The sequence below is a fragment of the Pagrus pagrus genome (assembly GCF_965226575.1).
Source record: "Pagrus pagrus genome assembly, chromosome: 4".
Taxonomy (NCBI): Eukaryota; Metazoa; Chordata; class Actinopteri; order Spariformes; family Sparidae; genus Pagrus; species Pagrus pagrus.
This window is the reverse complement of record NC_140188.1, coordinates 26,896,894-26,922,928: the sequence shown is the minus strand read 5'-3', so window position 1 is coordinate 26,922,928 and position 26,035 is coordinate 26,896,894. Positions and strand designations below refer to the sequence as shown.

The 26,035-nt window shown below is 40.9% G+C and overlaps 1 long non-coding RNA gene across 1 annotated transcript; it reads left to right on the top strand.

The window, feature by feature from the left end:
• The first annotated feature begins 575 nt into the window (after positions 1-575).
• LOC311256140 lies at positions 576-25,993 on the top strand. The gene is made up of 4 exons (XR_014622449.1): positions 576-646; positions 837-961; positions 1,154-1,305; positions 25,885-25,993. It is a non-coding gene; the product is annotated as an uncharacterized lncRNA (long non-coding RNA).
• The last annotated feature ends 42 nt before the right edge of the window (positions 25,994-26,035 follow it).

Genomic DNA, 26,035 nt, shown 5'->3' with positions numbered 1-26,035 from the left:
CACCTGTTTGTAGTCTGAGCAGTTTGTCACCACCTGCTTAAAGCTAAACTGTCACAGTACAGAGTGACTTTGTTACAGCTAAGGTTGTAATGCTTACATTTTGTTCACTGGCCGTGGAGAAGGCAGGAGAAGGTGTCCGTGTCAGACTTAAGTGTGCAAAATGAGTGAAAAACAACATGCACACCACTTGCTTTGACTTTAGAGTATGAGCATATGGCTCACTAACTCAAAAAATAAATAAAACAGTAATAAATCAAATGTATTTGTCCATTTTTTGCCACCATTACTTGTCATGGTGTCACACACACAAACTTTATACCGTCACTTAACATTGCACTGACTTGCAAACATTTCCTGGACACTTACCCTGACCTTAACCATAATCTCTACCTACCTAACCCCAACCCTCACCCTAACCTTTGACTAGGTAATAATAATTCATGTTGTGGGGACCTGCTGATTGGAAGGTGAATCCCAATGTGACTTTGCTTCCACAGCTTATTGCGGGCCGTGTCTATTGACCGTGTGTGTGTGTGTGTGTCTCTCTCTCTCATCGCATCCACTGATTATACCGCACAGGTCATCAACCCACAGAACCGCAGGCAGCCTAACCGTTACCTGGTACTTAATAGGTCTGCTTGCTTAGGTGAGTAAATTTACACACACATACTTTCACACAGAGAAACAAGCAACAAACAAGCTGCCGAATAATTTTCACGAAAGAAATTGAAAAGAGATAAAAACATGCATCTATTTTACATTTTACTCAGTTTCTGTATTGCCATTGAAGATCATGATGTTGATGTGTGATGTGACTTGTTGTGTTTGCATTTTAGGTTATCTAATCTGGCCCAGATCTGCTTCATGAACTCCAGAGCCTGCTCACACTTCTAGGGTTCATCAGAGATGTCAGCTGGCAGAAGGACATACTGGAGATTCAGCCTCAGGAATAGCTGATGAGGTACAGCAGCTACACACACACACACACACACACACACACACACACACACACACACACACACACTCCCTGATCGACACAAACCTGGAGACCAAAGTGAAATAACAACCACAATTTTCCTCCACCCTCTCCAGCTGTTTTATGAACATTTTAAGAAATCACATCATATCAAATCCAATGTGTGTCTCTACTCAGGGAACTCTTGAGTTCTTAACAACTGTCCTGGTACAGATGAGGAGTCTGGCTCCAGCGCTGCAGGAAGTCACAGCCTTCTTGGGGAACAGATACCGCTGTCCTGTAGAGAGGAACCTGATGTTCAAAATGCAGAACAGTAGGACATGCAAAAGGTAAAACCACACAGAATAACACGCAGGCCAAACATTCTCCCAGCTGTCCACAGTTTTACTCTCCTCACCCAAATCCCAACCATCCGTGACATCCATACCGTGATGGTTCAGTACGAAAACATGTACCATTAAAACCACTGTACATGACTGTCTGTCAAATGTATTCAGTAATACTTTAACAGTAATACTTGGGGGGGAAAAAATCTAAATTGCGGATTAAAACAAAGTTTTAAAACAGAGTTTTAAGCAATTTAGAGGGTTTTTAGGGTCCTCCTAATCGAGGTCCTGGATACTTGGTACCACTATCCCGCTCACTACTACAACCCTGTCCCACACACATAAATAACTCTTAATGATTTGCTTATGATCATAAAGGGGGCGTTTGTGACTTCATAAGGCTCTTTATTAATATACTGTTAACGCACTTTATTCATTTGACCTTCTCCACAGGGAGGTAAAGGTGAAGAATGCTGTCCGTGGAGACATATCACTACTGAAATAATTTCCCCAAATTGAATGATTTCAGCTTTTTTATTGGTGCAAAAAATAACACACACTAACTGAATCAATCCCCTCAAGGTGGCAGCCTATAGCCTCAGTCTGCTGCTCGTGTATATTGTGTCACATCTCCGGACCAATATTGCTGGTTTATTCAATTTTCCTCCAAGCGTTCTCTGGATTTTCACTTTAATACCACAGGGAGAGAAGACAGCTTGAGGCACTACTCATCTGACAGATGTGTCACCGAAAGCATACCAACACCACACAAATCACTATCACACACGCACGCGCATGTGCAAACACATGTATAGACCTCCCCAAGCTCCCGCGCACTCTCGCAGCGAGTTTGATGTGACAGACGGCTCACACCTGCTGGTCCGAACAATTAGTAAATGAGATCACAGCTTGCACTTCTCCTGTGTGTTTTCAGAGGCACAGAGAGGAAGCAAGAGTGGAATCAAGTATAATACAAAGTCAGGAAAACTGTTTATAGTTCATTAGTCTCTTGGTATTACTTGGAGAGATTGACAAAAGAATGGAAAGATGGAGGAAAAGGCAGTGAAGAAGTGTGTGGTCTATGTGGAGCCCGTGTAAATCACATTACTTGAAGGGTTGGTTGAATGAACAGATGGGCCAATGAAGTAAAGAGTGACTGGCAGAGGGAATGAATGAATTGATCGGGGAATGGATGGTGGAATAGATGGATTGTTTACTCGACCTGAATTTCAATGCTTCTACAGAACGGACGGATAGACAGTGTTGTATTGTCCTCATAGTGCGAGTGCCTGCAGAAAACCTCCCGTGTGTGTGTGTTTGTGGGTGCTCATGTGTATCTTGACTCCTACCTACATTGAGATTGATGATCATTGATTCTGATCTGTTTGAGATTTACAAATTAAATATTCTGCATGCAGCTCTGGTTGGAAACACCTGGAAACAAATCGATCTTTATCAGGCTGAGATGACAATTATAATTTTTTTATATCTGGAGAATATCTAAGAATATTCATCTATTCAGACTAAAATCATTTCTCTTAACCTAACGGTATTTTTGATGGGATTGTTTTTCATGTTGTCTACGTGTGGTTTGATGCACTGCATTCATACCCCCTGTTTGTTTATACTCATGAATTTTTGATTGTGCCTTAATGGATTTTTGAAAAGTGAACCGATCAGTAGCTTCAAGTTTGAGGTCAACAAAGCTTCGTCTACAAATACACAGATGGATATTCTGTGCCATACCAACAAAGTATAATTCCTTAAATGTTACGCAAACAGCTTTAATGTAGTAGCTTACAACAGTATTGCTAAAAAGCCAAGAATAGTGGCATTTCATCAAATATGGCTTTTTTCATCTTTTCCTGAGTAAACAACAAAAAACTATATATGCTGTATGCAAATCCCTGGGCCCTTCCATTAAGCATTGAGAGGGTTAAATACTTTATTTAAAAGGTTTAAGGAAGGATAAAAGTGACATCCACAACCGAAAGCTGCAAAAGCAGCATTCTAGTTCCTCAAAAGCTCGTCAATTAGGACTTTGTTAACACAGTAAAAAATCAAAGAAGACAGGGATCATGACCTGTTTCCACAAATTTTGTACTCCACTGATTTTCTTTCTTTTTCTACCCTCCACAGTGAGGTCAGGATGAGGTAAACAAGAACATGCCTAGAGCTGGTAGGTGTCTGTGTTTTTTCCTGGACAAAAGCCTTTCAGGTGGTGCCAGTACAGCTGGAATGATTAGTAGAGTAATCTGTTATCGTCCAAGAAGAGGAAATTCTTTTTAGGCAAAGTGTCATATAAAACATGTACAGAATAAACATAACATACAACAAGATAATTTTTACTTTTAAGTCTTTTTAAAAGAAAACAAATGCCAAACTGAGCCTCGTTCAATTTCTCCAATTGTGAGTATTTGCTGCATTGCTTTATGTTTTACTTGATGGTAAACTGAACATCTTTGGGTACAAAACAAGTAAATTGAAAACATAACCTTTGTTTGTTTTTTACACAATAGCTTAATGGTTTTCCTGTCCTTAAGAGAAAAACATGCTTTGTTGGTAATAAAACATTTTTTATTCTTGCAAGTTGCTGAGGTTCAAGATTACAATTCCAATCTTACCAAATCTCCAGATATTTAATAGATCAATTGACTTCAGTGTCAGTGCCATTATGTGTATGGATGGCCCATCCTCATTAGAAAAATCAGGAAGGTTGCACCTGGCAAATAACCTTGCGGTATTCCCTTGGTTACTAAAAAGGAGGTTGATGTGAGACCATATTTGCTTCTATGCTTTCTGAGCACGATCATCCAAATCAAGACAGCATAATATGACAGAATTATTCATTGAGAAACAATCAGCAGAATAATCGATAATGAAAATAATTGTTAGTTTAGGCCCTAGAGGAAAGGCCTTCTCTTTATGCTACACTGCCCCCTTTAACACATTAAAATGCAGTCCTTACCATTGACATGAATCTCAAGGGGAACACGACTCCCCCATCCTGGGAAAAATTTGGTTTGAAAAAACAAAAGTAATGTAATAAGTAATGTTCCTGAGTTGGCAGTGTGTAAGAGTGTTCGTTAGCGGAGTGACTACACTACTTTTGGTGTTAGGAAGTGCTCATGAGAAGATTTCATGCAGGTGTCCCCTCCTGAGTTGATTTTAGATTTTCAGCCCTGGTCCTTACATTGGTATAAATCCATTATCCCCTCCACTTGCTTGCTTGAGTGTCAGTGAGTACACGGCAGAGACATTCTGGCAGCAGTCAAACACATTGAGCAGATTTCAACTATTATGCACAGATAATCTTAGTGCGCTCTTGTCAGATGCTAATGACTATTACTATTTTATTTCTCTTAAGCGGGAAAAGGCAGAACAGCTTTCACAGTCTTGTTAGCAGATGAAGTCTGAGGTTTCCTAATAGCTGCCCCCTGTGGCTCCCCACGTTTTACTGTGAGATGGAGTGAGTGGTGGCCCTATGGGAAAGCCATTAGCCACTGGTTGTCTCTCTCGTTCTTTCTCTCTGCCCCCACCTCTTCCCTCTGTTTCTGCAGAGATGTGGTAAAGACACACACACACATCACGTTCACATACGCACATGCACAAACCACTGCTGCATTCTCGAGACCGTTAGCGGCTGTCAGGGTTGTTTTGTTTTGACCAGCTCCCATAAGGCCAGTGGAGTCTGTAAATCTCTACAGTCTTGGCAGGAAAGCCGTTAGTGGGCGGTCATACTGAGCTAGTTGCTTAATACTCACATTGAGGGACAGCCACTGAGAGGGCAACTGGAGGGCACGAAGGGTATAATGAGTAAACCAACAAATGACTGAATCAATGCCTAAATCAGACATACGTAGATGTTTAGTTCATATTTGTGCAAACTGCTTGAAAATGAACTAAGTAGAAGATGTGATATTGAATATATGATTTACCAGGACTTAGGTACAGAGTTGTCATGGATGAACCAGTCTTCCTCTGCTTAAGCTTTAGTTATTCACAATAAAGCCTAATTGGCACACACACACAACCATGCACACACACACATTTTCCTTAATTAAGTGTGCATACCGCTGCTGGACTATTAATGTGATGTGTGTCCCCTTATCTTTTGTCCATTCGCTCATTATTCAGACACCTCTGCATACCGTTTGTGTGTGTGTATGTGTATGTGTGTTAGCACAAGAGCACATAATCATCATCATGTTATCTTTCTTTTCCACACATCTGTACTAATTTCCATTGACGTAATTAATTACCATGGTGATGAACAGCACGCCGACCCAACCCATCGTTATACACACGGCGCAATTATACAGCACCATTATCTTGTAGGGAGATGTCACTCAGAATAGCACAAAAGCCAAAAATAGCATAAGCTGTTGGAGCATGTCACAGGATGGAGGGACTGTGTTCACTGGAAAATGCTGATACACCTAAAATCATACACATACTGACAGATAAGGCTACAACTAACGATTATTTTCATTTTCAATCAAAGGTAGGGCAGTCGATTCTGGAGAATGATAGTTGGTTATTAATTCTCATTCCCAGGTCGTCAAAAAATGTCGGTGTTCAGCTTGAAATTCTGTCAGTAAAGTGTCAGTATTTGACAACCTGGGAATGAGACTCAACAGTCAACTATCAACTATCTTTCCTGCCTTTAGTCTATTATAATCTAAATTAATCAATTAATCTAAAAAACATCAGAAAATAGTGAAAAATGTGCGTCCCAGTTTCTCAAAGCTGACATCTTTAGATATCTTGTTTTGTCAGTACTCAAAGACTTTTAGGAAATCTCAATATCTGAGATTCTGAAAAAAGCATTTTTGCCATATTTGCAGAATAGATTACTTTATTGATTAATTGATTATCAGATGTGGCGCTTATTTTTCTTAATTTAATTAATCGATAAGTTGACTAATTATTACAGCTCTTACATAGATGCAGACATCATCAAATGCTGCTGTTTGGAGATCAGTACTCCCCCGTGTGTGACCCTGAAAGAGCAGCTCCAGTGTGGGTGTGGGCTATTAAAGAAAAAAAAAAAAAGAGCGAGGTCAGGGTTGGATTTTCCCCTGAGACCTCACATCAGAAATGAAAGTTACTGCTCAAAATCCTTGAACATGCTGATGCACACACACTTACCTCAACTCAAGAAACATCCTTTAAATTCGGTGTATTAGATTTATTGAATTAATTGCCGCACATAAATCCTGCACTCCAGTTCTCACGTAAAAAAGAGCCTTTTAAATCTCTCTACCCCGCGTGTCTCTCTGGAAGGCAGTGAATGTACATACTGTATGAGTATTCCCATTAGGTTGGAGAGAGTTTTCAAAGTGTCAGCTACATAGCAGCAGATGAATAATGCAGAGGAAATAAAAGGCTTTTTTCTGCACAGCAGCTACGTGAGCTATGATACATCAGATGTAAAGTTGTAAACTGATGTTAACCTCAAATCATCTGCCTGGCTTGGCATCTCTGCCGTGTGACTTTTGAGTGACTCCTTGCCTCCACAACAATGATATGTAGTGTTTGTCATGAGTTCTTTTGAGCAGTCATTTCACTTAATTAAGGGGAAATAAAAGCATGTAGAGTATAGGAGATAAAATGGAACAGGCTGTGTGGCACATCCATTCACTGTTGTCAGAAATTAATGTATTTTACATTAAAGCTAGATCTATCTAATTAAGGGTTAATTTAATATATATATCAGCCATTTGATATCCTGTCATAATTTTCTATTTCAGTTCTTCCCACCTCCTCTTTAACTTCCTCTCCTTTGTTCTTCTTTGACTTACTGCCGAAGCCATTTTTTCCTCTCTCAGTTCTGTATAACCCCCCTCTGTAACAGCACATGCAAGTCAGGGTTTTTAATGTATAAATTCAGCTGGTGCGTTATCATTTCCATTCACGTCCTTTCTCTAATCCCTGCCTCGTTCTGTCTTTGTCAGCAGAATATTGAGTCGAGCCCGTGGTGTGTAATAAGCACAGTTCAAATGCACACACACACATAAATACATGTCAAAAAAGAAAAAAGGAGAGCGAGCGAGAGAGAGAGAGAGAGAGAGAGAGAGAAAAAAAGATGACAGAAGATTCAAAATGACTCCAAGATCGAGCCGCAAATCAAGAATAACTAATAGCATGTTCATATTCTGGCTGTTCGTTCGCGGTGTCATCAATCACGAACCCTGTCTTTTCACTCCGCTGTGGCTTCATTAAGCTGATAATGGACTCTGGGCTGTGTGTCAACCAGGCAATATCTGCTTCTATTCAAACTGTGATTAAATAACCTCTCAGAGCAGCCAAACTCACTCTGAAGTGGGTTTGCCCGTATAATGTAGCTGATAAATGACTTTCATTGCAACTTGTGGTTTTACTGTACAATAGTGCAGTTTTCTCAGACATGACTTCAGACATATTGCAAAAAACAGTGAACAGTTCATTCACACTATTTAATTATGGCATATACAGTATATATTATATTTTAATACAATATTTAACTATATGTATAGACAGCATCAGACTCATATCAATCATTTTTAAAGCCTAATTGTTGATATCTCATTTTACAATAAAGCCTAAAAGTACCTGTGTTATGTCATGGATGTAAAATATTGATAAATGTATTAAATCTGTTATAGGCAGACAGAGCTATTACATAATCTACCAATCTTTCTGTCTCCTCCCGTAACCCCGCAACAAATCAGGACCCTTTACTCTGTCAGGTGATAAGCTGATTAGAGAGACAACAACCTCCTGCCACAGGCCGGCACACAGCGGGAGGTCTGATGAAGCTGAGCCAAACCCTCGTCTAAAATACTGATTGATTCCGTTGTCAACCACAAACAAAGTCTGAGGATTCTGTTGAAGATTATCCTGCTATGACTTTCCCAAAATCATTTTAATGCTGAGATCAAATTCATGACAAGAATAAAGCAGTTATTTCTCCTAGTAAGCACATGTATGTGCTTTTGTAGCTTAAACTGACAGTAACCCCAAATTTCAGCAGTGATTTGCAGCAACACTTGTTGCATGTAGTCACACAAAATATTCATTACAAATTAATAATAAGGCTCGTATTATACTACTTGTACATGTGGACCGGTGTAACGGTTTATGAAGCTCACGATTCGGTGCATACCTCAGTATTGGGGTCACGGTGGGGTGAAGGTAGCATCCAGAAATCAGAGGGTCGCTGGTTCGAGTCCCCCAAATTGCTGCTGATGAGCAGGTTGGCACCTTGCATGGCAGCCTCTGCCATCACTGAATGAATGTGTATGTGTGAATGGGTGAATGTGATAAGTGTTGTAAAACACTTTGAGAGGTCTGTAGACTGGAAAATCGTTATAGAAGTGAAAGTCCAGTTTAGGTTCGGTACGACAGATAACACAACAAAAAACCCTTATGGATAAGGTCAGGTCTCTTGTCATTGGACAATGACGCACGTTTGTTTATTTCCACCTGAGGCGGCTGTTACAGCCTGTAGTGTGTTAAATAGTGAGCATACAGTATTCATACTTTCATGCAGGGCTGATAAAAAATAAAATGTAAATGTGATGTAAATGCGAATTGCTTGAATAATGTCTTTGGCCCTGTCTGTTTTCATATGCGGAGGCAGCTTTAAAAAACAGCAAGGATAACTTATTAGACTTTTTTTTTTCTTTCTTTTTACTGGGTGATGCCGCCTAATATGCGTTACAACTGAAAAATCAAACATTGACAACACACCATCAAAATTTTCCCACACAGCTAATTTTAAAGAAGCGGGCCTCTAGCTCCAGTGTTTCATTTGAACTCGCAGTATTGCATTGTCAGTCACAGTAGCCCCATTCACCCTCGCTGTGTGTGTGAAAGTTACAGACGCGGAGAGGGGGGACAGTTTTGGATTTCCAGTTTCGCCCTCTGAGGTAGTATCAGAGCTGCAGCAGAGGTGAGACGGCGTCTGTGTGAGTAGAAAAGCCGGCGGCGCGGATTAGGGGCGTGTCGATCTGATGGTGTTCACAGTCTGACAACTAAACAAATCAACAAAACAAAACAAAAAATAAAACAGATCACACATCAACCCACACAGCAACGTTACAGGACCAAACAACAGTAATGTGGTAACTGGTAGTGTCTTTGGCAACGTATTATTTTGGAAAATAATACTGCATTCCATACGTGGAAAAGTGTCTGTCATCCTGTCTGTCCTACCTACTTTTTGTCACATTTCTGCCCAAAAACAGCGTCTGTCCCCAACAGCAGAGCCAGTCAGCTCCCGCAGTTGAATGGCAGAGATTATGTGACGCGATTCAGAGCAAAAAACTTAAACTCGCCATGTTTTTGTTGCCTTCCACTATTGTGTTGTTGTAGTTACTGTGTCTGGCAACTTGTATTGAAAAAATCACAGTGACTTGTTCTATTCTTTTGATGTTTAATGGTGGCTAGTAAACCGTTTTAGGTACATTACCACATTCTGAGTGTAGATCAGAACAATTATACTGTCGCCTACTGACATCAAGCTCTTGCCATAGCGTGACAGATATATTCTGCGAATGACTGCAAATATCGAATCATGGCATTTCTGGATGAATAAATGTACCGTTACTCCCCTAGTACTTATTTTGTACATCATAGTGACATGTTATGTAAACAACATCATTTGAGGTAAATAAACAGTAACCTGATCTAGATTTGATGACGTACATTCTTTTTTTACCTCCACATAATAAATTCTGCCTATCACCTAACAACCATAGCTCAATAACTATTCATTAAAATCAGTGGGTTAGTCTGACAGTCGCCATCTGGAGCTATCAGATGGCGAGAATGCCTGAGCCATAACTGCTTTGATGTTCGGATCACTACCGTCCGTCTCTCATAATGTGACTGTAGCTTCATCTCCCTTGAAAGTTCCCAAAACAGACTGTAAAAAGCACTGAGATCTTTTCTCACTGACTGGAAATGACGTCAATAAAAGCCCTCAGAGACAAACTTGTGATTTTGGGCTTTATAAATAACACTGACGTAACTTGTCAGTACACTTCTGCTTCTCCACACTGGCAGACCCTTTTCACAGTGTCACAGCAGGGTGAAGACAGCTGCAGCTTATAAAATAAAGAAAGGGTAGGTTTGACAGGGATGTGCCAATTAGTAAACACTGACAGTAGTACTGACTATTGTCAATTCTTGTTGCTCATCAACAGACCTAAATCAAAGCACTGAAGTCATTACGTTTATTAGCTGCAGCTGTGTTTTCTATGCTACAACAGCTCCGTGAAGAGTCCCTTGAGAAACCAATGTAGCTTTACAGCAACAGATATTAATGAACTGACATTTAATTATTTATTTCTCATCACTTATTATACTGTGGCCTCCCTAACTCTGGGATAGTTTATTGTTAGTGGGACATTAGTGTAATGTGCCATTAACCCATCAATGTCCCACTGTATTCAACCTTACTATGCTGCATTTATGTCGTATTGTGCACACAGCAACTGCTAGGAACTGGTTCATGCCAGCCTCCGAGTTGTTGAGCCTTGTCAGAGATATCAAGAGTCTCTCAATTGGTGAAAAGAGCTACAGACATGTCAAAGAACCTGTGGCAATGGGGATGCAAAGCCATAATTTCTGTTGCCACCAGATTGACAACAATTAATCTGAGGGTAGCTGACAGCTAGCTCGAGCTAAGTGAATGCATGGTGCTTGTGAATAAAGATATTTTTTTTTCATCATGTTTCAGACAGTCCACTCCACATCTCAGCTGAAGGCTAGAGGCTCGAAGCTACATTAGCCACCACTAGCATATCACACTTGAATGTCCAACTGAACTATCGGCAGTAGAGCTGCATTGTGGGAAGAAGAATTTGTGGAATAAAAATAACCCTGTTTCTGTTGCATCAATTTGGTACTTTTTTCTTTAAGGCAACATTATGTAACTATATTATCTTAAAATAACAGCTTCAAAATGATTCTGATGGTACAGTGACTTGTAATAGGGTGATTAGTGTCTCTGTCTCAGCCACTCCGCTCCCTATCGCTTGTTTCTGCACTACTGTATGTAACTTGGAAGAGCAGGTATCATCGCAGTGTGGAACGCTTTAACGTACATTAAACACAGCACCATCTTTGAGTGATTTGGGGGAAACTGGTTTATATTTTATGCAGAAAACATCCTCTGATTTCCGGTTGATGTCCTCAGGCTGCTCCTCGTCTCTGAGATTTACCAACTTTCCTGGTTGTCAGGTGTGGAGCCGGAATAGGCACCAGAACGGGAGCCAGGCAAGTGGGCGACGTGATTGGTCTCAGTAGCTTCTACAGACATCATGACAGTGGTGAAGAGACAGAAGAGGACGCTGGTGGAGGAGAGAAGAATAGACAGTAACCAAGCAAAAGACAAGAGTACATCTCAGATTGGCTGTTTTTGTCATTTGCAGCATCTTTGCTAAATTAATTGCTGCAAACAGATGCAACAGATGTCTTGCTTGATGTTTGGCTGTATTAGCAAAGTTGTCAACTAGCTAGGTCAGCCCATTTCGACAGAGGTTTAACTTTGGCATGTGTTGCTGGCCAGGATGTGCCACTGTGGCTGATGCTTGGTCTCCTGTCTATCCAGATGATAGCGGTCTGGCTGATTAGGAATAACCAATAAGAGGGGGTAGGGCACTAGGCTCTGTCTCTCTCTCACTCCATTCCACCTGACCAGAGATGCAGTCAGTCAGCTGGGGGGCTGGCTGGGGTATTATGTTTTGTTTTATGTTTATCTGATGGGTGCAGTAGTCTAGTTTTTGTGGTTTTGTTTCAATTAGGTTTAGTTGTTCCTTTGTGTTAGGGTTGAGGGTTAGCCCCCAGCTCTGACGGCCCTGGTGGGTTGTTCTGGGAGGCGGCCTTTCTTTTGTTTCTTTTGGCCGGCCCATCAGTTTGTTTGTTTGATTGTTCTAACTGACAGAGATACCTGGGATTTGTATTTTCCGACAATAGTGTAAGAAAGGTGTAGCGCCAAATCGCATGAAATACAATTTCCCACATAATGTTGCTTTAAAACAGCCCATTATATGTCCAAAAGTGGTACAAGTGCAATGCTTGATTTGCGGTATATTCTTTAAATGAATCACTAAAATATGAAACTTCTAAAAAAACAACTAAAATAGAGGTTATTTATCTGGTGTGCATTCAAGGCTAGCAGTGTCTACTAATATTGTGTAAATGCCTGGATGTAAATCCAGTTCACTATAAAGTGATTCACTTCTGTTGAAGCTACTGAACTGAAGTGATTTGAGACACACTATTGACCATATTTGGAAATACAGCTGTTAGTTCCAGCCTGGGGGTAGAGTGACCAACTGCTGAGGCTCAAAATAGCCTTACACTTTTTAAACATTTTCAATCACTCTCAGTAAAATTAAGTGTGACCTAACTCTCTAAATTTACACGTTGAGCGTCTTCAGTCGTAAAGGTCGTGAAATCAGCGAAGAGAATCAACCAGTGCTTTAAGAAAAACAACAGTTCCAACAGGTGATTTACAATTCATATCAGATCATTGACAAGCGTATATGAATGTGTTATGAAGCAAAGGCGAGCTGCTGTGTTTGTCCATGAAGACAGAGAGGAGGAAGATGAGGAGGAATGGAAAGTGGTGCCAAGAGCAGTGCAATTTGTTATTTTTACTCTTCATGAGGTGTTACATGTCACATTATGATTCACTGATTCTTCATGTGACTGCTGGCTGAACTCCAAACAAACCATAATACATCAAATTAATGTTTTGAGATCATACAGTGTATCTCATACATTGTGACATATAAACAACTCAGCATCACAACATTTCTTCTAATGATGGTTGTTGGATATGATTGGCCCTACGCAAACAGATCTCAGTCCTCATCATGACACACACACACTGTCTTCTCTCATTTCTCTATATCATTATCTATCCATCTGCTTTCGTCCTTCATATGCAGCTTTATCATTGTCCTTCCCTCCTCTTCCTCTGCTCATTTATTCACTCTGACATACCCATAATGTCTCTTCAATTTCCTCTTTCACCCTTCACCCGACCGTGCACCCATCCATCCATGCTACTCAACCTTAATCATCAGCTTCACCCTCCTCTTCACCCCTCTCACTGCTATGTGCTTTCATATCGCTGAAGTCAGATTCATAACAAATTCTGGAGTAACAACACAAAAAATATGCCTGCGCTTGCAAATTCGAAATCACTTATCAGCCCCTCTTCCTCTCTGTTTCCTTCACTACCGCTCGCATGCTCCATCCATGCGTGCCATCAGGGCCTACTTTATCATGTTGAAGCACCGAGGTTGAGAGCTAATTAACGAGGATCATACTTAATACGTGCTCAGCCATGATTTTCACATCATGCGAGTCTGACAACCGAGTGGAAGAAGCACATATTGCAGCCGTCAGCCTTTCGACTCATCTTTCTCGTCTTCATCTACTGTAATTCACAATCCTCTGTCACCTCCATCTGTCCTTCTTCCTCTGTCAATCTTTAGACGTTGCATTATATCTGTTCTTTGGACTCATTCAATTTTTGTCTTTATGAGAAAATTTGTACTGCATGTTTTGGGGTGTGTTCATTTTTCTGCAAATACAATTGATCGGGGTCACTGACCTCATAAGGATCACTGAAGGTCAAAGTAGATCCACTTTTAGATTTCATTATTACATCATCCCCTTTCCTCACCACTCCCTCCAATGACCCATTTCTCCCCTCCTATCTCATCTCGTCCCCCTTCCCTCCTGCAGGGTTGAGCACGCAGTGCGAGGGGTTGTTTGGAAAGATAGAATGATTTACTCTTCATCCTTTGTGTGCTCTTCTGTTGATAGATGCTAAACAAAAAACAGACATTTCTTTGTAGCGTATTGAGCAGCTTGGCTCACGTTTGGTGTGACTGGTCTTTATTTCTCTCACTCACCTTCCTCTTCTTTATTGGCGCCTCATCTCTAAGGTCCATCCTCTTAAACAAAACAGTAAAAGGCAAACTGAATAATAGTAATTCCCTTGTTGTTGTCTGTATTTTATTGTCCATTGCTATATTTTCCTCTTAACTTCCATTTATCATCATTAATACTCACTCTTCCTCCTTAAGGGTGAGATATGCTACTGGAATACTGACGATACAGTAAATGCACTGATTTAAGAGCTGAAGCCCAGTCAAAATTTGTAATGGCAGCCATTCAGACAGCTTGTGTGTTCTGCTCAAAAATAGTCAGTGTTTGTGTGTGAATAGCGACTTAGCGTGTGTGTGTAAAGAGAAGGAAAAAGGGGAAATCACACTGCCTCACTGATTCAAAATGATTTTTGCCTCCTCTGAAAGCTACATAGTAGAGAAAATTGCTTTTTGTCAAAGCTGGCCTATGTCCTGTGACTGGGCAATGCGTGAGATTGTTTTGTGAGGACATGCATAGTCTGTATGTAGGTTATGTCCTAATTTCCTGGTGTACATCAAGCCTCGGATTATACAAAGGACAATGTAGTCCTGTCCTTTTTTCCTATTTTTCACTAGAATATGTGAATTTACTGCTTCTTTCTTTAACATTTTAAACACCACTGAAAAAACACACTACATGCAAGTACGGTAAGACAAACAGCAACAGGCTGATAGTGTACACCATATTCATCTGTTGTAATTTTAATATTAATGAAGGGTTAAATATTGCAGCTTTAAAGCAACATTATGTAGAAATAGGCATTTTATGTGATTTTTTCGCTGTGATCCTCCCCTCTCACTAACGCTACACAGTGCAGAAACAAGTGATGGGGGCAGAGTGGCTGAGACAGAGACACCATTCAGCCTATTACAAGACGCTGTACGATCAACATGATTTTGAAGCTGTTATTTTAAGTAAAAAGTTACATAATGTTGCCTAATTGTTGCCAGATCTTCATTTTTCCCCTTACGTTTGTTCACTCAACTTCTACAGTCTAAACAGTAGAAAACAAAACATAAACCACTATAGTTGAGGCTGCCCACTCACCCCACACAATTTACTCCCTCTCATCTGTATATCATCTGGTGTCAAGCAAGAACGCATTCAGTAAAGAGTGACTTCACAATGAACCCAGCTGAATCACATCTGTTAATAATGCATGCAGAGGGGAAATTAAATGTTGAAATGTAATAGAAATGTGTGAAATATGCATGAAGAAACAATATTTTAATCATGTGGCAATAGTAGCACGCAGACGGACAGATGACAGCACATGTTCGTGTATACATCCATGCATACGGTATAAACCTACATCTCTGGCCTTCACACACACACACACACACACCATCTGCTGGATGAGCTGACACAGGCTGAAGGTGTACACTTGTGACTGACAGTAGAGTCATACTGTGGTGCTGCGTTGTCCTTGCTGATGGCCTGTAGAGAGTCACAGTGATTCAGAGGAGGGTGAAAGGCCAGCATATTCATTCATTCATTCATTCAACCTTTATTTAAATCTCGAAAAATCATTGAGGGCAAGTCCTCATTTTCAATGATGTCGAGAGCACAAATGCAAAAACAGAATAGGTGCAAAAATGTGATAACAAACAGAAACAATGTACATAATCAGAGCGAATAAACAGAATGGGTACATAAACATGATAACATAACATTTTTCTGTGACATAATAAATATATTTATGTAATGTAAACACTGATCTGAAGCAATACAATGTTTACAGTGTCATTTACTTGAATGACACTCCTTTGTCCTCACAGTTGACTATATTTGGATATGAATATGTATAAATGTGTATGTGTGTGTGGACTGTACTGATACACTGAGTGTTGCCTGAGTAATCGACATGGACTTGTTTCACCTTCAGCTCAGAGTTCAGGACAGCCCCACGCAAATCTCATTAATAGTTATCCCAGTTCTTCCTGACATTAAGTTTTTGTTTTTTTTTTCGTTGAAGAGGCAGCTGACTCATCTGTCCATCTGTCTGCTTATCCAGTCTTACTTCCATCGCCCCGAAGGGGAAGAATTATTGATGGCGCTTGGGCTCATAGCTACAGCTAAAGTCAGATGACTAACTGCTGAGTAACTACAGAGAGTTAAAGTGACAGCTAGTGTTCTTACATTGTGACATTTTCAGTAGAAAACATAGAGACAAACACAATCACTACCAACCACTGTAGTAGAACAAAAATATTTACATAGATGATGTGCAATCTTCAGTAACTGCCAGGTACATTAGACCACAAGCTTTGGAGCAGCTATGTATATGATTGCACATATTTTGCATATTTGCATTTTGCTTAAGAAATTAGCTGTTTGTTTTAGCGGTCACTCTCACTCCCTCCGTCCTTGTTGCATTGGCTCCAATTCTATCTACATTTGGTGTGAATATAAAAAATATGGTTATTTATGGTTGAAGGAGTGTCATGCATTTTCTGCTCAAGAAAAAACATTTGTAACAACAACAACAACAAAAAATGAAGTCACACCTCAGCCACACCCCTTAGTTAAATAGCGAACTGCCCCTAATGGAGTATTTTTACATTGTCACCAGTCTCGTCTTCTCCCCCAAAATTAGCATGTATATGCAGGTATTTTAAACATGGGTAAACCCGCTAAAAACAAATTAATGACTCCTTTCCTGATGCCAAGAGCTGAGTTTGGCTTTCCTTTGCCTTCGTTTTTTTTTTTTTCCCCTTGTGTGTGATGTTCATCATCCTAAGCTAAGAAAATATAAAATGGTAGAAAGTAGCATCATATACATTCTGAGACTACATCCAGAAGACTTTTAATAATAATAATAATAATAATCTGAATTAGACCCATTGCTTTTTTCCGGAGCGGTTGATGGAAGTAGCTAAGGAGTGAGACCTCTTGCTTCTTTCTGTTCTCTGTTGAGAGTTGCACATTAGCAGTACTGATCGGCAGCTGGCAAGGATTGGGTGTTGACATGGAAGCCACTGACACTGTAACAATGTTCACTTTTTAAGTATCTTTTACTTCAGTCTCTCTTTCAAACTCAGTGTTGACTGAGCAATGTTGGAATGCTGCTTGAACAGAGACGGGTGGAAAAGTTTTAACGAGCCAGCGTCCTTCACTTCAACACGTGTCGTGACAAAAAGGGCAAAAATGAGTGTGTGAGTGTACAACCAATCGGAGCAGGAGCTGATAAACACTCATGATTACTGCAGGTTCACATGAAGCAGCCCATTAAAGACAAAAGCCAGATGGTTGTGGGTGTTTTTTGTCTGGTGTGAAAGGGGTGTAATAAAACCAACAGATGCCATGCAAGAAACCTTACCCTGAGTGGTCTGATGGGAATTTGTAACTAAAAGGTCCAGTGGTGAGGGATTACCATTCAGGTGTTTCCCCCTTTGTTCTTTCTCAGAGTTGCAATGTATTAAACGGCACTGTGTGAGTAACGTCATGAGAGAAACTTTCCTGGCACGGTCTGAACCAGCAGCTTCCAAGAATTTGTTGCCGGTGCCCCATCCGTCAGCTTACCCTAAACAAAGTGGCAGGGGCTCGAGATACTGTTAAAATGACGGATTGAAGCTTTAAAGCCCCTGTAATGATCTCTAGTGGTGAGGATTATGTAAGGAGAGTGTGTCATGTAGATGGACGGTGAATCGTTCCGGTCTGTGTATCTGTGGAGGAGGAGGATAAGTTTAAAGGGGACAGGGATGGGTACATGCACGTGTAGTTGTGTACAAATATACATGTCTGTGTGTATGCTTGTATATGTGCGCTTGTTCCACCACGCCGCTGTCTCTCTGAAAGCACTTAGCAGACACAGTCCAGCGGCCCTGTAAAGAGCTCCTGTCTAATGTCCGCTGTCCCTCTGTTCCTGTGCATTATGTAAGGAAACACTGGGGCCTTATTTATAAAACATGCTCTTTGACTTTATCCTGGATTTCATCGTGCAGTCGTTTCAACAACTGAGATGGCAAAAAATAAGTTATCAATTGCAGACGTGAGGTGCTGTACCTTGGGCAAGGCTGGAATTTGTTTTTAGCTTCTGATGGGTGACAACGTTTGAAACAAACTAGATAAATCCTAAAAATAGCAAAACAAGAATAACAGCATCGGAACTCTGAAAATACTCCTCTGGTAGCAGTTAGGGAAGAAGAGCGATCAAAGGCACTGCACAAGTCTATTAAAAAGCCTTCTCTTAATTTGGCAATCAAAGCTTAACTTAAGTTAGCTCGGTGCTTTAAATTGCTGTCACATTAGCTGTTTTTTTTAATTAAGTCATAACCTTGGGACATATTTAGATTGTAAGCATGAATTGGAACATTTTATAATTATCCCATTGTGTATAGTCAAGTACAGTGGGGAGGTGGTACGATGTAAAGACTAAATTGAAGTGACATCACAGCCGACACAATAGACAGACTCCCTCAGAGATTGTCAATAATTCATTGAGAGACTTTTTAAAGTGGAGCAGTTTGAGGACATAAACAGGATTGCACAGAAACTCTTTTGTTTTGACAATGATAATTATAGCTAAGTATATGCCCATTTTCTACAAATAACATCAGAAAAAAGAAACGCACGAATCACACAGATTCTTTCATATTCATGACTTAAACAGTATGCAGTGTAAGTGCCTGCTGGAGAGTCAGGCTGCTTTAAAGGGCATGTCAGGTTGAATATGCCATATTTGTGCAATGCACTCCAACCTGCCATTTAAAGTGTGACCACGACTGTGAAGGTCACATACTGTAAGAGGATTTAGTAAGATAGGCAAGCAAAATGGCGTACTTATATATATAATGTAAATGTTGTGACAGTCCATCTACAGATTGAAGATTCAAACCCATAAACATGAATGAAAGAATCAAATATTACAGTCACGAGGCTTCCATGTGACAAGAGAAGGTACAGTATCTCTGGTGCTTATGCACTGTTTAAAAAGTGTCATGGCTCCAGGAACATTGCTCTGTTTACGTTTAGGCTCCTGGTCCATGAGGAACAGGTTGTATATTGCTGCCTGATCTTTACAACTGTTTGTGGAAGTAGATTAGTTTTTTTTTCACCATAAGTTATTATATTTTCCACTGCCAACACAAACTTCCTTTAGTTTATTTTTTGTCCTTCAACAAATTCATTGCGTCTTCTGTACATCATGAAGTGTTAGTGACTGCCTTGTATGTTTTTCTGTGCATGACATGATCTCAAAATTATGATGTATACACTTTGTTAACCTTTCACATGCTGTGTTGGTGGTCTGTGCTCACAGAAATACTAAACACTGACTCAAAGAATGAATAAGGGAATAGCGAAGGAGTAAGTGTACTTACGACTACTTGGCACAACATGTATAAACGGCATTAAACATTCACCTTGCACACCATGTGCCCAGTCCAGGTCAACAGGGTTTTTCCTGGCACCAAATTGAGCGGCGGTGGTCGGTGAATCACCGGCACCGCTCTATTTGGGCAGGCCAATGCAGCGCCAAAATATTTTTGATTGATCATTTTCAAACATTTTAAATTTGTGCCAATTAACCATAATTTCAGATACTGAACTCAAAATGACCGCAAAATGTATAATTTCAGTAAGTATATTTTATTAAATCGTGTTCCAGTGGTTCCTCAAATAAAATAAAAATGTACTCATTTACAGTTCAAGTGCCAAAAATGTGAACTATCCCAACAAACAGCAAAGTTGTTGTTTTTAAAAAAAAAGAGAAAAAAAAGAGAGAAAAAAAAGAAACACAGTTCACAGGATACAAATTAATTAATTAATGATAGCATGATATGGGCAGACAACAGAGATACACAATTTTGTATTTACATGAATGAATGTGAAGAAGAAATATGACTTTAGGGCCATTTAGACAATCCTGCAGATTTTTTCAATAAGATCATTGCATTATTTGGATTTAATCCTTCATAGCCTTTTTCAAATACATAGGTTCACAGACTCTACAGGACATAGTACAGCCCACTAGCTTCAGCACCGTAGTAGTGTAGTAGTACTCCTGGCAAAATATAAATGGATAAAACAAACCCTCTAAACCAACCGTAATAGTGAAGTACAACCAGGGAAAGTGGTATATATAGCTGCTAGCTTGAAACACTACCAAGATGGACAACTGTGGTCACTTCGTGTTAAAAAACTGTGATGAAGACGTAGAATGATTATAGTGTATTAGTTTTTGCCAGCATTGACCATTTTAAGTAGTGGTGGCCTGGAAACCGGCAGGGGCGGCTGCCTCCAATGTTAATATGCAGGAAAAACCCTGTTCAATTATTCCTTTGTTTCAGTTAGAGCTACAGGTTTCACTGAAAGTCTGAAGTGTCATAAATTAAGTCACAGATAGAAGGGACCTAATGTCAATGATCTGCTTTGTAGAGAGCACACAAGGTGAGCAGAGGTGTAGTGCTATTTGTAAGAAGAACTGCAGCGCATCTATGTGGCACGCTCATGTGTGCACAGTAACCCTTCCCTTTTACCATCCCCATACTGCCCATACACTTCCCCTTTTGTTCATGTGCGTATTACATTTTGCTTACGCATAGCGTTCATTTCTGAGGATGTGCTCAACCAACACTCTAAACGGGCGCAGGATATGCGAGGCAGCCATCATGTGCACGCAACAGTGTAGTTAAAAGCAAGTATATAACTGGCCTTAGTTTGTGATGTACACTGAAACTCTTAAGTGTGTGATGTACGTCTCAAACAATAGCTTCATGGTAGATAGATTGCATAAATGACGCTGAGGTGATAGGGACTGTGGTTCAGTGGTGCTTGAGGAGGTAGCCAGACATTGCCCGGACACCATGTCATGCCAATGAGGGTCTACCAACTGACCTGTTTGTGTGTTTGTGTGTGTGTGTGTGTGTGTGTGTGTGTGCGTGTGTGTGTGTGCGTGTGTGTGTGTGTGTGTGTGTGTGTGTGTGTGTGTGAGGTTCCACGATGCTCTTGCCAATCCTTTATTGTGTGTTCCCATATTAGATGTCTGTTCGAGTGTGCAACAGTAAAGTGATTCCAGGATCCCCCTCAGTCCTTCATAATATCTGCATGTGTGGGTGTGTGTGCACGTGCTGGTGTGTTTGCGCTGGCGGTCAAGGAGGGCGCCTGGGAGGACTGGTGTTTGATTGGCGCGTGCTGCCGAGATCTGCTCCCTCCTTTTAGCGTACGCATCACTTCCTCTCACCCTGCCCAGAGCTACTGCCTCGCCGTCTCACAATCACTCTGACACGATTCCCTCTCTTCTCCTTATTTTTTCTTCGTCTTCTCGTGACTTACTGTCCTTCTTACTTTGTCTTTTCGTTTGTCTTACTATTCTGTCTTAGTTTAAGTGCCTCCTGCATTCCTGCTCCCATTTCACTCTTTGTCCTTGTTCATTGTCTTTTTACTTTTTCCACTTAGCCTTTTTGTTCTATCTTTCTTTCGTAGTGCTCCTTTCCCTCCCAGTCTTTATCCATTTGTCTCTCTCTGCTCTCCCTCTTAACTCTCAGAAGGCCACTTTTGTTTTAACAACTTGACAGCCAGTTCATCATCCTCAATGAAGCATTTCGCTGCCTCTCGCTCCCTGTTTCTCTCCTCTTCAACCCCTCCCAGATTCATCCCTAACCTCTTTCCCTTTCCATATCTGCTCTGTATTCAATCCTAAAGCAACCCCTTTCCTCCTCCTCACCCTCTTCCTCTCCTCCTCCTCAGCTGCTCTCCCTGAAGACAGAGCAGATGCAGCCAGGCAGAACAGCCAGCATGTTCCCATGTTCTCTTATCCAGCTCTGCGGCTGCAGCAGCCCTCTTAAACCTCTCCACTCCTCTCTCCATCACCCCCTTTTTCACCCCCTACTTCATTTTCCTCAGCGCACATTGTTTTTTTTCCAACCTCATTCTCTTTCTACCATTACAGTTTTTTCTCTCTTTTTAATTCTCTTACTTCCCTTATTTGTCTTCTCTCTCCTCCATCCTACCTTCCTTCCTTCCATGCCTTCCTTTGCCTCCAGGCTTTATCCTGGTCCTTGCATCCCTCCTCTAGATCCCCCATCCTTGCTAAACATTGCTCAAGGCCATTCTTGTTTCTTTCTTCCTCAAGCCCTCTTCTTTATTCTCATTCCCCCCTGTGTTTCAACCACTAACAGTTTGGTTTCTCAGTTTTCTCCCTCTTTCGTCTTCTCTTCCTCTCAGCTCAGCATCAAACCGACTCTCTACTGATCGTCCTCTTCGCTCTACCCAGCTTTTATTTACTCCTTGATTCTCATCAACTCCTCCCTCCTTCTTGTGCAGTTTTTATCACTGTCACACATATGGGTTCATGTTTATACTAATGACTTTCTTGCCTCCTTACTTTGCCTACAGCCTTGTCACATCATGTACAGCAGCATTTTGAGGTGCAGCGAGCTTTAAAAAGGATATGCTCATTTGAATAAAAGACAAAGACACAAAAGCACTTATTGGAGTCAAGTGATTATGTTGGAAGTAGCTGCTAGATATTTGAGTCATAATGATTGATACAGCTTTTATCTGGCTGGCTCCTTTCAGTTCCCTCTCAGCTCTTTATCTGTCGCTGTCAGTGCAAACACATGCAACGCCCAGTACGAAGCATTCATCTTATTCAACCACAGCCAGCAATTACCCCGCTTAGTGTTAAAGCCACTGTGTGAGCTCCAACGTATCTCATCCCATATGATATCAATAATGTCAGATTTTTACAATAAAGACATGCAGACTCCTATAGGAATTATAGTTACTTTGATAATGCCTCGTCACGCCAGAAATGAACAGCAAAATTGAGTCTTGGTGTGGTCCTTGACTGCATGATGGAGCTTCCAGGTCTAAAAATACTGAAGCCAATGTGGAAGTGCCTTAAACCTGTTTAAATTTCTAATGGCCAGCAGGGTGTGACTCCCCTGGTTTCAAAAACAAGTCCAACTGTATGTAAGCTAATGGGAAAATGACCCTACTTTTCACTGGATTAGTTACCGCAGTAAACAGTTTCCTAATTAGTTTATGGTCTCAACATTAGTTTTAAGTCTATTTCAATACAGTGTAATGTTCATTTAGTAAATTATGGTCCCATTTAGTGTCAAATCGGGCAGTGGTGGCCTAAAGGTTAGAAAAGCAGGTCACAAGATTGCCAAATCTGGGTAGGGAAAGTGAAAGGCAGCGTTTGCCTCTCCCTAATAGGTCGTAGTCACATGGTGGCCATTTTCCCCTAACCTCACGCTCAGGCTGGGAAGCTTGAATGATGGGAATGCTGTTTTCTTGGTTGTCATATAAACATAGGGAACCTGACAAACTATCATCACTTCACAACTTCCTGATTGATCAGCAACTGAAAAGATGATGGACAGTGAAAATCTGGAGGTACATCAGGCCATATTTATAGGTAAAACATATTGTATATATACTGTATATATATATATAAGACTGTATTTGATAACCCACTAGCTAGCATTAGCATTCAGCCACTTCCTATCTAACATTAGACTACTGCAGGCTTAGATAAATGTATCCAAGCTGTGTGTTGATGTTATAGAATTAATACAGACCTTACCTGTATCATAAATCACTATTAAGCAGTAATGCTAATGGAAATGGCTGAGTGCTAGCGTTAGCTGTTGTCTACCATCAGCTAATTGGTTATGAAATTTGTTGTTTTACCTTGAAATATGACCCAGTGTCTCATCATCTTTTTAGTTCATGATCAATTGGGAAGCAGTAAAATGATAGCAACTGGTCGGATTCCTCATGTTTATAGGAATTGCAACCTGGAACACAGCAGTTCAACATTTGAGCTTCCCACCCTGAGCACTGAGTCAGAGGAGAATGGCCTCAGTGTAAATATGGTTGATTACAACCACTGAGGTGCCCTTGAGCAAGGCCGTTAACCCCAACCGCTCCAATGGAGCTGCTCAGTGGTCAGCAGATCAGACTGTGGTAGCACTGAGCAGTTTCCAGGTGTGAATGTGTAACTGTGTAAATTGGATCAGGGTGTGCCTGAGAAAGAGTGCATTGCTGTCAGGGAGACCCTCCCTGAATAAATAAAGATGATAAAAGCAGGGAATGCTTTAAGGCGTTGTGATTGACAAGTTGCCTCTGTGGCGTCTCCTCAGGCTCTCAGTCAGATCCAATCAAGATATTCTCTCCAGCTTTCCCCACCCTCTCATCCTAATACAGTCACTTTTGGCTCCAACAAAACAAGGTGCCAACAGCCATAAAGCCAAACTTGAGGCTTCAAAATGGTCGTTCACAAACCAATGGGTAATATCATGGTGGGTTTCCATTTGGGGGTGGTGTTGAAAGCTTGGTGATGGCTACAATTATTTGTGGCTACAACATGGTTGATAAGAAGATTAATTAAAGCCCAAAATTGTGTCGTTATAAATGCTTCTGTGATGAGCCCTGATACGAGATACAAAATGCCTACCACATCATCAGACCGAATACAGATGCATGCAGTGTGCTCTATGGTAATTAACTGGTCAGGGGATCTAATTAAGAAACAGTCACAGTATGATCTTAGTTTCAGGCGAGCACACAAACCAATTATAACTGCTGAATAACCTACTTAAAGTCCCTCTCCACTCAAAAAAATGTGCTTCGCTAATAGTTTTTTCACTTGGTTGCTTGAGTTTGAGTTTGAAAATGAACCATTCATTTGCATATGCAGGGGGTCTGGGTTTTTCTGGAAAGAACGTATCAGACACAAAATATCCAAGCAAATTATTTTATACATGTCTGGAGCTGAGTAATGATACTACAGAGAGAGATTTAATTACATTAGTGTTATCAAGCTGCAACAAAACAAATAATGCCATGGTGGTAATTATAAAGATGAATTATTATTTGATTGAAACCACTGTACATCTGCATGCATGTGTCTGATGTACAGCCCTGGCGATCCTTTGTTGCATTTTGTTACATCATACACTGTACTGTAGGAAAGCACAGGACCAATCACCTACCTGCTTTATGGATGAACTTGTTAACCCTCAACAGAAGCTTGTGAGGACAAAGCTCAGGTTTGTTTGTTGAACAATGTAAAACGAAAGACTTATGCAACAGTGCAGCTTCCTTCATTTCTCGGATGTGACTACATTCCTTTACAGGTTAAAAGTTCACAGTGATAATCCTCACATGGGATGCAGCCACTGCACCTCAAGAAAGTAAATCAGGACATCTTTGTATGGATGAGGTGCAGGCCCCCTGAACCATGAACTGAGGTCCTGCTTCTATTATCATGATGCATTGCTGATGAATGAGCGAGCTGCATGCAGAGGCACACTGGATGATTTCACCGCTGCCTGGTGTATTGATCCCCGGTGAGAGGAAGGCGTTTTTTTGGTAATGACCATGGTGTTTCAGATGACACTGGTGGAGATGGATATGATGATGAGGAAAGGAAGAGCAGTGGCTGTGCTCGGTGAGGAAGAGGAAGAGGATGGTGAAGGCTGCTGCAGTGATGATAATCCTATAGATGATGCAGCCAGGGTGGACGGCTCTGATCATGGTGTTGGCGTGACGGAAATGATGATGTTCATTGTGTGTGTGTGTGATTGCATGCCATGAGAAGTGAAGGTGGTGGTAATGTTAAAGGATAAGAGGACAATGATGTGGAGGATGATGATGGTAAATATGAATCCTGGGTATGTGTGTGTGTTTCAGGAAGTGACGCTGAGCAGCCAGCCATCTGTCGGCAGATTAATCCTGGCTGTGCTTAGAGATATTACCGGCTGGCTTATCGCCGTGGCAACAAGCCTTCAATCCCAGTCCAGCGCAGCCACCATGTGACCTCGCCGAGGAAGGTGGGTGGGGG